General features: G+C 36.3%; 2 long non-coding RNA genes across 2 annotated transcripts; both read left to right on the top strand.

Annotated features, from left to right (window-relative positions):
- The first annotated feature begins 7806 nt into the window (after nucleotides 1–7806).
- Nucleotides 7807–8920, top strand: LOC128135125 (uncharacterized). Its single transcript, XR_008232951.1, has 2 exons — nucleotides 7807–7881; nucleotides 8732–8920. It is a non-coding gene; the product is annotated as an uncharacterized LOC128135125 (long non-coding RNA).
- Nucleotides 8921–9063: 143 nt separating this feature from the next.
- On the top strand, nucleotides 9064–11757 carry LOC128152786 (uncharacterized). The gene is made up of 3 exons (XR_008238758.1): nucleotides 9064–9147; nucleotides 9483–9598; nucleotides 11648–11757. It is a non-coding gene; the product is annotated as an uncharacterized LOC128152786 (long non-coding RNA).
- The last annotated feature ends 3938 nt before the right edge of the window (nucleotides 11758–15695 follow it).

Below are 15695 nucleotides of genomic sequence, written 5' to 3'. Positions count from 1 at the left end.
ATGTTTCTTTCCCTTCCACATCTTTTGATGGAAGTCTTAAAAAAAAACAAAAAAACTTAAAACCTTTTAATTTGGAGATAGTAGCAGGCAATATCCTACTAAAGGAGTTAACCGTGCTTACCAGGAATATTCGCATCTCCTTCAAAAACATAGCTATTTGTGAGTTGCCTGTCCCTTCCTTTCTCTTATTTTCATATTTTTGTCTCTTCTTCCAGGATTTTTTTTAATTACATCATCCTTTCCTTCTTACGTGGATGAGCTGGCATTCACTGAATAAAAGCACTTTTGTGCTAGTCTCAGCAATGGAGGTTTAGAAAGAAAGAGAGCAAAAGAAGGACAAACTGTTTTGATACAACTGGTCTCCATACAAACTGTTACACTTTTTATTGCTGATTTACAAATTCCACTCCTGTAGAGCTTTCAATTTCTTGGATTAATTTAGAGATAGTTTAGATAGATAAATGGAGAAGGATGCAAAGGAGACAGGGAACATGGAGCAGGAGCAGCAGATTAGTATAAATTATGCCTCCCTTATCCTCTAGAAGGTGTGCATGCTTGCAGAAACAAGCTAGTGTGCTCTGTTAGCTGTAGACTTCCTGGAGTGCAGCTTGGAGTGCACTTGTATCAGGCATAGCCTAAAAGAAGCAAAGAACAACCATACTGGAACACAGAAGTCCAAAATTATGCGGCATACTGAGAGAAGAATCTTGGCAGAAACAGAGTTTGCTACAGGAACACATCCATATTGAGTTCAATGTGGGAAAACTCATCCACATCTCAGTGAAACTACTTTCACGTTAGAGCCAGAAAATCATTTGCAAAGGCTAAACGACTCACAGAAACATTTTGCTTGTGGATTAAGGGTACTCTGGCATAAAAGAACTCAAAATGACCCTCTGCAAACTAGAAGTGTAAACAAAGCCCAAACATGTCAGAAATACTTGGGGTTTTTAAGCACAAATTTATAATTATAAATTAAGAAAACACAGTCCTGCAGCAAATAGAAATAGCACCACATGTATATATGTTTTGAATCGGTATGTGTTTTCTCATCTGGTCCCATTTTACAATTGTTACTTCATAAGGATGATATAGACAGTCACAATTTTTAAGACATAACCTAACCGCCCCAAATTTCCTATCATTTTAGAGCTGGAAGCCAGTCTCAATAATTCTTAAAGTCTTCTATTCAGGTGAGTATAGACATACACCATTTCCAAGGTGAATCTTGGAAAATCCGAAAACACTTGCAGGATATGAGCATGACATACAAGAATCATTATTAAAAATCAGATAAAAGTACTGTAATATTAAAAAAAAAAAAAATTAAAATGTCCCACTGTTAAAATATGTGCTGGAAAGAAGACGCTTTTTCTCTTCCAGAAAAATATAGCAAATATTTGAGATTATCATTTTAGGAAAAAAAAATAAATTTGGAAACTAGAATTTATAAGGATTTTTAAGAGGTCTTGAAAAGCATGAAGAACAGTTATCAACTTCCTTATGGTTAGATGAAGGAACATACAAAAAATCCACCTCAAGGTAAAAGAAAGAAAGAAGCTAGAGGAAAAAGCCTTAAAGTCCATCTTTGGTTTCACTTTAGCACCATTTTCTTTCTCTTTCTTAATCTGAACTTTGGGGGTTAGATCAAATGTATTAATCCTTTTAAAGTTTTTCACATGAATTAGCACTTACCTAGTTTTCCTTTTTCTTTTTTTAATCTATTTTGTTTCAGGGTGCTTTCTTGTGTTAGTTACAAATAATATTGATGGGCGAGTTTCTGTGATAACAAATCTGAAGTAAGTTCATGTTCTTTTGTTCAGAAGCATGACATTTAGTCAAAAAGATATTTAAAATTGTATAGAGGAGGAAAAATCCCTTGACATTAATTGCTTGCATACTGTGCTATCTGTGATGAAGTATTTGTATCAAACTTTCTGTTAGTTACTATAGCAAATTTAAAATTACAGCCATCTCAAGAAAGTTTTGCTGTCTTTGAGTTCATTAAATAACCATTATTTTGTTAAGTATTCCCACTAGAGGTGTCAGCTTATTTCTACTTAAATGGATAGATTTTAAAGTCTTTGAAGTCCCTAATACTTCTATTTACATAGTATATTGAAGTATATAATTCCTTGTGTTACTGATTTGCTACTGTTTGTAACTACTGTCATCTTTTGTAACCACTCAGTGTCTTATAGGTAGCATGAATGAATCATGCAATTTGAGAGAGTTCGGTTCTAAACCTCACCATATAAAATGTAAAGGAATTTAGTAAAAAAAAAAAAAAAATGAAAATAGAACTGCCTGCACATCGCTGTTCACTGTTCTGCAGAAATACTGACAAAAGAAAAAATACCTGACTAGTGGCTGATCACCGTGAGCAAGCAGTGATCAAAGAAGCAATAATGAGGTGGGAATCCCAGTCCCTCTGAATCAACTACTAAAACCAGCAAGACTGATACAGCTCAGCCTTTTTCCCAAACAGCTAAGCCTTTATCCCCACTGCAGAACCTGCTACGGTGGTTCCACAGAGGGATGCTGCACAAACTAAGGGGGATGACTGCATAAAGGTGGACAGGTCATATTGGGGAATAGCTGGAGAGGGGCGGAGAGGGGCATTCTGACTTTGAACAAGAATTTGGGGATTGCATAGAAATTGTTATGGAATGTTTAAGGAGAGAAGAAAAAGCTTGGAAGTGGAGAGAGAGGGGTGAACTGGGATGGAACGAATGCAGAGGACTGAGGAGAAAGGGGCATAAAAGAGGCTGGAGATGTGTAAGCAGGCTCTTGGCCAGTGTGCTTATCTCACCAACCCCGCAGCTGATCTTCACCTCTCATTTTCTGGTTAAACTCCATTTTTAACCACTTTCTGTCTGAGTGTGCTCTCTATTCTGCATGTGTCGCCCAGTAGCAAACTTCAAGGCAGACTAGCTGGCAAGCAGGAGAAGTCTGGGTGCTGGTTAGTGGTGAGACCAAGGGTCTGGGAGCTGGTTAACCAGAGACTTGGGATCTGAAAGCTGGACCCCAGAGAGATGGAGTACCTGGGAGACAGACACTGGTGAGACCTGGGAAGAGTTTTTTTTCCCTGAGAGTCCTGACAAACAGGACTGGGTTATTCATGCTGTCCCTGTTTTAAGTGGGTGCCTGTGAAGGTACTCTCATCCTGTCTGTATTAGCCTGTTTGCAGGCAGCTGTGCCCATGCAGACCTTGTGTGTGCCCATGAGGGGTTAGTGCTCAGCCTCATTCCTGGTGGGTCCTGGTAAAGGGGACAGGAGCAGCTCCTCTCAGCCAGCTCTGGAGGGGATGGGCCACCTGCATCATCCACTCCACTGGATTTGGCTATATATAATATGCGAAATAAATACTCTAAGTTTACCAACTAATCTTAACATTTCAAAACTGTAGGGTCTGTGAGCTCTGCCAGGAGTATTTTTTTGGGGGGGGGGGGGGTGTACTTTTGGGGGGCATTGTTGGGGGGTTTTTTTGTCCTTGGGTCATAGTTGGAGTGGGGTTAAGAGAGGAAGAATTATTAGAAGGAACGAAACATGGATGTGCAACTATCTGTTTTGTTGTCTCTCTCAGTGAAAAATTCATGTTGCAACTGGTCTCTACAAATCCTGATTGTCAGGAAGTGACCTGATATAGCTTGACTCATCTCCCTGCAGGTCATGTTTTGTCTGGCTTTGATATTTAGGGTATCCAGCCTGCAAACCTGGACTGAAGTTTTGCCTCTGGAAAAGAGATTCTCTTTCAGGATTCCTTTACTTTTTCAATAATTCATGTTTCACGCATTACAGTGTCATGTCTTATAGCACAAGTCTGAGGTTCAATTTTGTTGCCATGAAAAGTTGCAGACCAAAGCACTTTCTTTCATGACTGTGATAAAGATAAAATACTGCAAGGCAGGTTATCAAGGTATTGAAAGGATTAAATGCGGTTAGAGATAGCTTTGGGGTTTTACTTTGTGTAGGAAAAAAACTTTTGTAAAGAAAAGGGACTAATAAGGTGTATCACATAAAGGAGAGCACATTCTTTTTTTGGGTCTATTGAGGTTATCATAGAACCTTACTGGGGCAAAACAATAAAGATAGAGAAAAAAATATTATTGATTTAGATTTAAAGGGAAGCATAAGACTTGAAAATGTTTTATATCAATTTTTTTTTTAAATGTTACCACTAAAAATTTTAAGACATGGAAAATATTTTTTATTACACTGATATTTTCATTTGCTGTTTTTACCTGTTGATAACATTCCTACTTTGCTTAGTAGTTGGCCAGTGAATCAAATACTTGTGTTTTACACTGTTCTTTGTAAACATTTCTCTTTCAAGTGATCTGCAAACTAGTGATTTCAAGTGATTTGCAAAGTAGAATTAGATTTCTAGCAATAAAATTCAAACTAAATTGATCAATGTGTTATCAATATAGTTATTTAACTAGTTACTAACACAGTGAGAGTTTAGAACATCTACTCTCCAAGTTTGTTTTACACAGATGGACATAGTGAGAGGTCATACCCTATAATCTGAGGTGATTTTAAGAGAAATAAAATTATCTGAAGTATCATTATTCATCAATGAAGGAAATTTTGAACAGGGATGAACTAAAGAACTGTAAAAGGTCTGAAATTAGCAGTCATATCACACTGAAAGGATGCTGTGACTGATTGTGGTTCAACTACAACGAAGATGTTACTGAAATACTAGCTGTAAATGTAGTTGAAAGTCGGTGATAAAAAACAAAAGGTAAGAATACATTTTGACTAGAGTAAGCCAAATTTTTTTCTATGGCAATGGTTCTTGAACAATAGTGTGGTGGCAGTTGACACCAGGCAAGCTGGTACACAAGAAAGTCATGACATGGTATATAGAGTGAGCTCTGCTGTTTCTGATTGTGGTATCCCCTAAGACAGCCAAAAATACTTTACTGCTATCATTTTTCTATGTAAACAACTTTTATAATTGTTAGTGGTGACAACTGAGTTGGGAACATCCATGAGAAGTTTTCTATTTAACAGATAATCTATGTCGCTGCTAAATATACCCATTCCTGCTGCTGTAAGTTAGTTTTCTTGGTGGTATGCTGATTGCAGATAAGTCCTGAGAGGATTGAGAGGCTAAGTTCTGCTTCCTACGTATTTTTTTGTCCTTTGGAGTTTGTGAGAAAAATGAACTTTGACTCATTTCTGTAGATTTGCAGTGAACAAGCCACATTACAATATGTCAGCAGAGATTTTACTTACAAAAGGAGGAAAAATGTAGTTAAGTAATCAGCATGTATTCATTGTGCTTAACTCTCTGTGCTTCAGGCAGAAGCAGAAATAACAGTATATTGTAGGAATTCTATCTCTTTTCAGTGACTCTATTGCCTTCTGATAATTACCATAACTTTTATACAGGAAATTTATACATCTGAAATATTGGAAGGGTTTAATCTTGCCTGAAAATTTGCTGATGGATATAATAGCTATATAAGATATAATAGCAACAGGTATAAGAAAGCAACACTTTCTTATAATATACTATTCTCACTTTCTTTTTTTTAGCTAATTACTCCAGTCTAGTAGTTTCTGATATTACTATGGCTTGGGATATTTTACCAGTGCAAAATAATAGTTGCTGGAGACAGAAAAGCAGGTCAGCTTGTAAGCTTTCTTCCAGTTGCATTCTTGGGGGGGCAGGAGAGATATGTTTTCTAGTGCTTTGATTCAAGTATATTACTTAAGTGATGCAAATTGTATAATTTCTTCTGGTTTCCTTAAAAGGTTGTTTCAAAGTTAAATAATTTACACTATCATAATGTGTTTGATTTTTGTTTCCTTTCTTTTTTTCCTGGTCTCTTAAGACCTTTGTTTTTATTCATTAACTTGTCAGTGTTCCCACTTCCATGGACCCATTAATCTCTTCCTTTCACTTAATTAGTGAAGGATTTAAGGGCAACCAAGTTGGTGAGGGGCCTGGAGCACAAGTCTTATGAGGAGTGGCTGAGGGAACTGGGGTTGTTTAGTCTTTTTGAAAAGGAGGCTGAGGGGAGACCTTATTGTTCTCTACAACTACCTGAAAAAAGGTTGTAGCAACGTGGGCACTGGTCTCTTCTGTCCGGTGGCTGGAGATAGGACGAGAGGAAATGGCCTCAAGTTGCGGCAGGGAAGGTTTAGGTTGGGTATTAGGAAAAATTTCTTTACTGAAAGGGTTGTCAGGCATTGGAATAGGCTGCCCAGGGATGTGGTTGAGTTACCATCCCTGGAGGTATTCAAAAAGCGGGTAGACAAGGCACTCCAGAACATGGTTTAGTGGGCATGGTTGATGGTTGGACTTGATGATCTTGAAGGTCTTTTCCAACCCAAATGATTCTATGATTCTGTGATTTACATCTTTCAGTAACAGTTTGTTATTGTCCTAAGCCATTGCTTTCTAATTTCTATTTTAGCCAAGGTATATGAGTCTTCCTTTTTTCAGTATCAAAAGTAGCTTTCATATGTTGGCTTAATGTCATGTTTTGAATTCTCTTTGAACTGCTAATGGCTTATTGGCAAGGCAATAATAGGGCTATATGTGGGATCTCTGCCATGCCACATATGCAATTACTGTCATGATATGCATGTTATATTAAAATCTAAGACATTTATTTGGCTTCTATTCAACATAAGAAGTTCATTGCCAGTTCTATTACAAGTCTTTCTAAGTATCTTATTTCTGTTAAATAGCTATTTTTATTAGTTTTATATCATGGATCAATTCTTACGACATTGTAGAATTCACAACTAATGGAGCGGGCCTTGTGAAAAGATCATTTATTCAGGTTTTACAGGGAATGTAGTGTGTTTCTTGGTGTATAATATATTTTTAAAATAGAAGTAACAATAAATATTAGGATGTTCACACAGAATATTTTCAGGGCTCATGAAATTTCCCCAATGATACAATCACATATCCTTCCTCTCACTAAAGCCATTGAAACTGTGATTTCCTGAGTAGAATTGTTAGGAGTTAGAATCAAATGCTTTATTTTAAACTTATTGTACCTAATAACCTTATTTTCCTAATTATCACTCTATGGTATATTCAAAACACTGATAAATACTGCTACCATTTGTTACCTGGTATTCCATAGGTATTCAAACTTTCATCAGATTGCTTAATGAAAGTTTTACATTACATGACAATTACCAGTATTACAGATTTTTTTCCTTTTTTTTAAATACAAGCCAAGCAATGTGGACTTCGGCACCTGCCTCACTTCAAGTACCATTCAGTTCCACTGATTTTCTTGCATGTTCTTGATACTAGGCAAGTATTTGTACTCTTTATAAGATGGGCTCACTTGCTTATAATAAATAAATAAGTAAATGCAGTTGGACTAGATGATTGTGGTAGGTCCCTTCCAACTGAACTACTCTATTCTATTCTAAATAAATAAATAAATATTCCCTGGTTCTGTAGCTTTTTACAGAAATAATTGTGTTTGGTTTCATACTTGTTCCTGGAAAAAAATATTTTCTTAAGACCTTTTCAAAGGAATAAGGTCCTTAGGCCAAGATTCAGGCTGAGAATTTCTTTGAAAAAATCATTTTTGAAAAATCATTTGTGGATTTTCTGTGAGGTTAAGCTCTACTCTTTGGATTGAACTGTGTAGAAGGGTTGACTAAGCATTTGTGGAATTTAGGGAAGAGCTAAAAATATATTTTTAATTTGTGAAGGAGACCTTTCATGATAAACATGGTAGTCTGTGAAACAAGATTACAAATTTCCTCGTAATGATTCTGTTCCTTTTCATAAAACCACAGGTATTTAAATCAAGGAAATGAGGAGCTTCTTTCAGATTTGTAATGGCAAGGAGGAAGACAACTAATGCCACAGAGTAATGGATATAAAAGGTTAATCATCCAGAAATCCAAGTAGCACAGTAAAAGCAATGACTGCTTACTTCAAGCATTTCTGGAAAATATGAACTTCAGAAACCTTTCATAATCTTCATCTTGCAGTGCTCAGTAGACAAGGCAGCAATTTTCTGTCTTTGTTAAAGCAGCTAAAAATACTTCATGGTGAACTATAAAATGATTAATCATCCCTCAGGATTTGGAGTTTTCAAAGGCATATTTCCGAACCATGTATCCATACCTGAAAGCGTTTTCTGCTTTTTTCCCCCTCTCATAAACTTGGTTCTTGGTACACCAAATCTACATATAAAAATAATAGAACTTTTTTCTTAACCTTGTGTTTTCTGCCTCAAATTCATTTATACACGTATTTCTAACTAACTTGTATTTCAAATTATTGTCTGGCACAGGATGATTTTGAATCCTGATTTCATTCAGATCAATTTATGGCAACCTAAACATTGCCAAATGTCTTTTTTTTTCTTAAGACTTGAAGTCAGACATAGAGTCTGGTCCAGTGCCATTAATGTAAATGTATATCTTTCTATTGATATCACTGTGTGTTCAACCAGGCTTTTAGATGTTCTTTGCTTCCAGATTTTTGTATTACAATTTTAAACCTTCTCAGATCTCCTGGATATCAGCAGTGACTATGATAATGGCTTTTCTTTATTTGTCACTTTTAACTGTGCTGGGCATAGTTACAAGTAAAATAACATATGACTCAGAGGAAATTAGTCTGAACTAAGCAAGACAGTCCTCTATAATTAGTGGCACAAGATTACAGCAAGACTAATACAAGACACTGTAATTCCTATATGGCAACCTGTGTCTGTTGTATTTGCAGAGCAGCACTGGAGTGAATGGACACTGGCTCATGATGTTGGGTCAACCTGCTATTTTCTTAAAACTCTGACCCTTGTAATATGAGAGGGAAGAAGTTTATTTGTGCACTGTACCACCCTCAGCGCACCCATCTTTTATCCATTCAGTCTTCACCAGAAGTGCTCAACAGTTGACACACCTGCTGTAAAAGGTGAGAATGCAGTAACTTCTCATCCAGCAAAGAAAACCACTGTTCTCTTCACTCTGTAATGGGCTGTTGTACTAAAATACCGTAAAAAGTTATGACTTTTTTTTTTTTTCTCTCTAGAAAAAAATCACATTCCTTATTACTGAGAAAAATTCACTGCAGTCTATGAGCCCAAAACCCCAATGGGATTCAAAGTGGGCCTGGAGACAGCAGAGGATCAGTGAACTAAGGTAGGAAGCATTACTGTGTTAAGCAATCACTTCAACTTTCTCTTTCCATTTTTCATACTCTGGACTTACATTTAAAAAAAAACAAACCACAACACATTTTGCACTCAGCAGATCTGAGTTTAAATCATTTCACTGCTGTACTGGATGAGATTAAAAAGAAATTAAATACAAGAATAACAGGGGTGTTTACGCTCTCTGGCAAAATTTGAAAAATAAATAAAGTATAAAGGAAAACTGTAATGTTAGAAAGTTCATGTAAAAAATATCTTAGGTGTGCTGCATGTCTTTACCATTTCTACAAAAAGCTTATCAGCATTTATCTATTGTTTCTGTAGTTTAAAGAACAAAAATTGAATAGAAAGCAGGAACATTTTTCTGGGAAGAAAGTAATGCATTGAACAATTCCATGGAATTAAATTCAAGATCTGATTGTTATGGAAGATATCACAAGGTAATCACAACAACACTGGCAAATTGGGAATGTGGAGATCAAAGGCGCAACAAAATATCTCTAAGACTTCAGGGATATGAAAGTGTCATGATATTCACACACCCTTAAAAAGACTTATTCTTGGTTTTAAAAGCTTTTTATTACTTTTGAGGAAAATTATTCTCTGTGCTACAAGATAATGATGTTCTCATTTTAGATGGCTAGATAGAAAGTCTTTGGTTCATGATGTCTCTTGATATTTGTAAAGCTTACCTGGCAATCAATTATTTTAAGAGAAGTAATTTCATTACTGTCATGGTTTGACCCCAGTCGGCAACTAAGCACCACACAGCTGCTCGCTTACTTCCCCCCCAACCCAGTGGGATGGGGGAGAAAATCAGGAAAAGAAGTAAAACTCGTGGGTTGAGATAAGAACAGTTTAATAGAACAGAAAAGAAGAAACTAATAATGATAATACTAATAAAATGACAATAGTAATAATAAAAGGATTTGAATATACAAGTGATGTACAATGCAATTGCTCGCCACCTGCCAATCAATGCCCAGTTAGTCCCCAAGCAGCAATTCCCCCACCCCCACTCCCCCTAGTTTATATACTAGATGTGACATCACACGGTATGGAATACCCAGTTGGCCACTTTGGGTCAGCTGTCCTGGCTGTGTCCCCTCCCAACTTCTTGTGCCTCTCCAGCCTTCTTGTTGGCTAGGCTTGAGAAGCTGAAGAATCCTTGACTTTAGACTAAACACTAGTTAGCAACAACTGAAAACATCAGTGTTATCAACATTCTTCTCATACCTAACTCAAAAACACAGCACTGTACCAGCTACTAGGAAGACAATTAACTCCATCCCAGCTGAAACCAGGACAATTACATATCTTAAAGCTCACTTACCAAAATGGTTGTATTTATACCGTGGCATCCCTCAACTTAAGTAAGTTTTACATTCATTGTTTATTTTGTTTATTGCCTAAATGCCCGTGTTTGTTTTAACTTGTGAGAATCTCATAAAACTTCATTTTCCACTCTGTGAGTTCTAGGCAGCATTTTTGGCTGCGATGGTTGTGTTTTGAGTAAAGAATAATTAACACTGGTGCATATGTCAGCATTTAAAAAAAAATAATCCATCTATATAAACCTGAAAATGATTTTTAAAGTGGAATTCCAGCACTTCACATGGATATTATGGCATGGAACAATATGTAAAGCCTTGGTATTAAATTTTCACTGAAGCTGTTTCAGAGACTGATAACATAATCACAGACCTGGACCTCTCTCAGTTAAACTGATCACCAGACCCTCTGTTGGGGTCAATATATTCCTTTTAACTTGTGCTACCATGACCTTGGAAATTTAGGCTTGGTTGCTTTCAGCTATTTCATTAGCATTTTGAAGTTCTCTAGTATCATTTCCTCCCTAGTGGTAACTGATAAGAGTTAAACACTCACGTTAGTTCATGGTGTTTCAGACTGGTAAAAGAATGCACCTCATGATGTTTATGTTATGCACTGTTTACCACAATATTCGCATATGAAAGTCTTGGGAAGACAGAATATTTAATAGTGTTCATAATATATGTGTCTGCTTACTGTATACATACACATATGATAAGTAGTATATGACACTGAAAACCTCTTGGGACTCCATTCACCACTGAATCATTTCAGCTTTAAGCTGGTATATAACTCCTCTGTGTCTAAAAGACTACAAAAGCATAAAACCGGAGGAAAACAATGGCAATCAATATTCGAGGAATTGGATTTGAGGTGAGAAACAGGTGAACTTCACATCAGTGCATTCATCTGTCTTGACTTGCACTTGTGCAATTACTGATCTATCCTTTAAGGGAGAGGTAAGTTTTCAAAACAGCTTTACATGGGGGTTTTTTGTTTTTTGTTTTTTGTTTTTTTAATGATCTGTTCAGTGACAACCCTGCCTTTTTTCCCCAAGTTAAGTTCTGGAAATTTATAAGAGTTCTTACTCTTGATGAATCCTCTATAGTAGTAGAAGAGATTATCCTAAACTTCTCTGAATCTGTTAAACTGCTCAGAATCTACAAGATTTTCAGGCAAACAACTCGAGCCATTGACACAGGGATCCTGTACTTCAGTACAGTACTAAATGCCTGGTGCCAGTAATGCTGCTGCTTCGGAAGGAAAGGTAAAGAAAAGAACATATATTAAGCCATACATAGAGCTTTTGAGGTTTCTTTTCTGAGAAATCCATTACTTGTGGGCCATAAAAGAAGCTGTAGGTATTGCAGACAAAGGTTTCCTCTTTCCTCTTTCCTTTTTCTTTCCTCATTCTGTTATGCTGCTCTGTGCCTGTCAAACCCTCTTAATTTGTTTTGATGGCATCACTTTACCTGGTACACCAAGTAGGCAGTCTCCCAGAGGGTGGAACTAACGCTACACTACTGGAAATTTGCCTTGAGTTTGTTCTTATAATATTTTTTTGTTCTCCCTTCAGCCATTCACCATGTTTTTACTGGACATAGGAAAGTTATGAGCTGCCTGTTCATACCACATATCCAGTCTAACACAGCTGATCTTACTGAAGCAAGAGTTTGACAATACCCTGAGCCTCTGGTAGCAGGATCTTGTCCAGCATTTTAGGAAAAATAGGGTCTGAAATCAGAGCATGTAGAAATTAACTAAGATGCTTTATGTGGGGCTTGGTGATGAGTGTGCAGGCAGGAGAATCCACATACGTTTTACAAACTGCTCAGGGGTACTGACAGGAGCAGGCCATCCTGTAAGCAAACTGGGCAATTGCTGCGGGCGTCAGCACTGAAGAAGTAACATTTCAAAAGCTAACTATAGATCAGCACTTTTGAATAGTAAGCACCTTAGATACAAGTGTTGGAAAATGGACAGAAATATTTAATTTTGCCAATGGCAGTAACCCATTTTCCATAACTTATAGTTTTGCATAACTATAAGTTATTAGTTGCAGAATATGTTATCTTTTTCTTAGATTATATAGTTCAAACTCTAGCTATTCAAACCCTACAAAAATGTGATCCCTGAGTAGTAGGCAGAAAATACATGTCTCCATACCGCTAATTCTCATCTCCCTCTGCAGCTCTCCTCCATGGAGCAGTGCAATAAAGTATCTGTTCCCTTGTGATGTTAGCGTTAGACGTGTTTATGCTTTGGTATACTTTAAACTGCAGAGGAAACTACATATAGTTAGAATTTAATCGGGTTTTAACATCACACCATCATAATCAGTTTTTAATATAATGGATCATATAGAAAAAGAAGAATCTTAGAATTGAAACAACAGTCATAAATGCTGCCAGACTTCACTGAAACAAAAGCAGTAGGGTTCTTCTCTAGGACAGATTATGACAAGTTTAAAATCTCTTTTTAAGCTCAGATGATTTTTTTTTTTCCTGTTCGTTCAAGTTGCTGTTAATACTCACCTCTATGATATGTTTCCTCTATTAAATCCCTGCTTTTATTATTTTATAATAAAAAGTAGATTTTCATTAGAAAGTCGATTAGAGTAGCGTAAGAAAAGATCGCAAAACATTTTAAAATTAACTACTTAAAATTGCATCTGTACAAATCTGATTTATCTAGCTAAGATTGTTTACTTCTCTATTCATTAAGTTCTGTTAAGAATAATAAAATTATTTACCACATGAATTAAACTTTTATCCCAATTACCATCAATGTCAAATCACTGTCTTTACTAAAATTCAGGGGAATTTCTCTTTTATACAACTGTACTTGATATTGTAATCTAAGGCATAAACCTAAAGGCCAATCAAGAAATAAAAATGTTTAACTGGATTGGATAAAGCTAGTCATATACATTTACACCCAACACTAAATATGGAAGTAAGAGTACCAATGAAGAAAGTCACTCAGGGAGAAAACTTTATTTGAGTAAACATATAGCCATTTGATTGGGGATAAATTATTCTAGGAACAAGGAAACAAGAGAAGACTACAAGCGTATGTGAAACAGGAGTTTACTGAACTCTCGATTGCTGGATGTCATTTTAATACACTAAAATAAAAGAGGAAGAAACCTTAGTGAGAGAACGTTATGCCATTATTAGAAGTATGAAGAGGATACATATGACCATTTGTTGGCTCAGCTGAAGACATCATTTTGCTATTCCTTTATAACCTGATGACATTGCTGCATGTGCCATGTCTTTATCTTGAAAAGCTATGGGGCAATACACTGTCTTTCTAGTCTTTCCCTGTACTGCATCTAAAAAAGCAATGGTGCTGTGGTGGCAATTGATAATACTTCCTACAACTCATCAACATGGAAATAGGAACCTAATCTAAATATACAACCTTTACAAAAAGAACAAATTGTCAAAGTAATCTTGTTACAAGAAAACAGTAAACCAGACAATTGGACAATTATGTCAGTGTAATTTTTTAGGTTGCTAATGTGGTAAGTTTTACTTAGCAAGATTATGAAAGTTTCTTTATTTCCATAGAGAAGGTGCAATGTTGAATACCAAAAGATTACCCAGCTATACCACTTAACTGGGATTGACTTGGTTTTAAGTTTGCAGTAGACTTTTCCTGAAAATTTGAAAAGAAATAAAGAAGCAGACAGGGAGATATTTTTCTACAGAGGTCGAGAGTTCAAAGTAAAAACTCATCTTCAAAAAGTAAGAAAAAGTAGATAGCATTTTCCTGGATTTTCTAACAAGAAGTGGCAGGGAGCTTAGTTGACATACACATATTTTAATTTTTTAAAGAGAGAAAGAGAAGGAATTTGGAGTGATAAGACAGTAAAGCAGACTGAAATCAAGAGCAAGTATGTACACAGCAGCAAGTGACTTTCTTGTAAAGTGTTTTATTTATGCCTTTGATGTTAAACCAAAATCTGGATTATTTCTGTTTGTGCAGAGAAAGGAAATGTAGGTACAAATGGTACTGTGTTTGTTGGGGAAGATTAAAGGATGAAGAAATACAGCAGAAAATGGGTGGATAAAAATGAACTTTACTGTGGACAAAAACAATAGACACAAAACAGGTATGATCAGGGCTTAGCAACTTCATCGAACATGGAATGAAGTTATTAGAAGAGGATGAGAAGGAAAATAATGGAAATCAGACAACACTGAAGAAAGTGAGGTTAGCAAGCTGGAAAATAACGTCAAAGGCATAAAAAACTTAAGGAAATAATCTGTTCAAGAAAGTGAAATCCATTAGTAAGGTATTAAAGGGACCAATATTGTAGGATTTAAGTCAGAGTGATATTTGCAAAAAAATATTTGCTGGGCACTGGAAGTGCTAACCATGCTCTTTCCAGTATGAAGAGTAGGAAAACATTACAAATGATATTTTAGCCGCCCCGGCAATAACATGAATGAGATGGAAAGAATTGAAGAGTGAGGAATAAGTTGATTTCTACTCTGTCGTGTTGATTCATGACAATGAAGGTGAAATTGTCATTTTACCTGAGCATCACATCACCTACAGAAACATTCTGCTAGTCTCTGTCTTCATTGTCGTTATTTCATAAGGGATATGATCTTTTTTTTTTTTATCCTTTATGAGAACATTGTTGCAGCTGTAGCCTTGCTCTGTATCTGTGCAGATATAAATTGTGATAGTGATTTGGCCACTGCTGGAGAACAGATGTGCTTGAACTTCCTCCTAGAGAAACACCTCAAAGACACCAAAAGAGTTTAGATTCAAAAATAACTTTTTTTCAAAAATAAAAATGTAAAAAAGAGAGTATTAACTTTCAAAATCAAAAGAACTTAAAGAAATAAGCAAACAGAACAGAAATGTAGAGATTAGTACATTAATCTTCTGCTGCCCATTGTTTCCCTGTAGACAGGAACTTACTTCTATGTTTCAGTTCAAATAACTTGTTACTTTCTGAACAGCAGCAAAATTTGTTCATTTCCCTTCTATCCTGGAGAAGTTCTTTCCACTGTCTGTGCCCTTGCTGCTGGACTTATCCTCTCTGCTACCTCTTACCCTCTGCATGAGCTCCAGCTCTGCAACCTTTCCTGCCCTGATGACACTCAACAGCTCCCTGGGGACATGAGCGGCCCCCTCCCTTTCCAGAGGGCTCTGCTGGAGCCAGCTTCTCCTTGAGGAGAGGAT

This window comes from Harpia harpyja, chromosome 2, assembly GCF_026419915.1.
Source record: "Harpia harpyja isolate bHarHar1 chromosome 2, bHarHar1 primary haplotype, whole genome shotgun sequence".
In the NCBI taxonomy this organism is placed as follows: Eukaryota; Metazoa; Chordata; class Aves; order Accipitriformes; family Accipitridae; genus Harpia; species Harpia harpyja.
Note: the sequence above shows the minus strand (reverse complement) of the source record. Positions and strands in the feature narration are given on the sequence as shown.